The sequence below is a fragment of the Saccopteryx leptura genome, chromosome 3 (assembly GCF_036850995.1).
Source record: "Saccopteryx leptura isolate mSacLep1 chromosome 3, mSacLep1_pri_phased_curated, whole genome shotgun sequence".
NCBI classification, from domain to species: Eukaryota; Metazoa; Chordata; class Mammalia; order Chiroptera; family Emballonuridae; genus Saccopteryx; species Saccopteryx leptura.
The window spans coordinates 351,318,983-351,320,056 of NC_089505.1; the positions used below are offsets into that span (position 1 = coordinate 351,318,983).

Sequence of the window (1,074 nt, forward strand, 5' to 3'; positions counted from 1 at the left end):
AAGTGGTGATGATTAAAATCTCTTTATCTTTGGAAGAATGTATTAATGACACACCAATGAATTTAAGTTACAAACATTTAACAGTTTAATCAAGCATGCAGTTTGTGCCAGAACACAAAAGGTCTTCAACTGTCACTGCAGTTGTTTTGGAGTGATTATTGTATCAGAAAAAGCATACTTCACCAAACCCACCGCACAACTTCCAAGTGCCCTTTTCAGAGTTTATGATTTTCAAACTATGAGAGAAGAATTACATTTAATTACTGTATCTCTTGCATCTGGGATATATGACAGGTACCACACCAGGCCATTCATAAGAAGTACAATATGCAGGACTATAAAACCAGTCCCTTCATATGTCACCAAAGAGCAGCACACAGGTAAATAGCAAACAATAGAAAATAATAATTGTTGCAAGCAATCTTGATTCAAACATTTTCTCCAGTTGATTCATGGAATCCATCAAAGAGCTCATACTGGCTAATGCAGCAATATTTCCCAGGGAATAAAACACCACAAAAAAATGTATGTGCTGGGAAGCCACAGCAATCCAGATCCAAGGATGGAACAAAAGTGCTGCATACAAAGCCAATGCCAAACCCCTTCAAGCAGGTGTTGAAATTGAGGGACAAGACATCTGAGACCTGTGCTGTCGGGCCCTCTCTTTGTCACCAAGGCTGCTCAGGACCCTCCACAGCTTCTCCATGGCCATTTTCCTGGGCCACACAGGCAGCTTTTCCTTCACCCACCCTTCCTGATCACTAGGAAATCATGGTAATCTTTAAACCACTTTCTGCCTCTGTGATTATGAGTATTCTTATATTTCATAGAAGGTTCATATAATAGTCTTTTATGTCTATTTCACTTAACACGATGTTTCCAAGGTTCATTCATGTTTGTAGCATGCATCAGGATTTCATTCCTTTTTAAGGCTTAATAATATTCCATGGTATGTACATACATTGTGTTTACTCAGTCATCTGTAGATGGACACATGGGTGTGCTTTTGTGAGTAATGCTGCAATGAACATGGGCAAATAAATCTGTTTGAATCCCCATTTTCAGTTCTTTTTG

At 38.8% G+C, this 1,074-nt stretch overlaps 1 pseudogene; it reads right to left on the minus strand.

Moving 5' to 3' along the window:
* Positions 1–231: 231 nt before the first annotated feature.
* Positions 232–706, minus strand: LOC136398582 (vesicle transport protein SFT2A pseudogene; annotated as a pseudogene).
* Between the last annotated feature and the right edge of the window lie 368 nt (positions 707–1,074).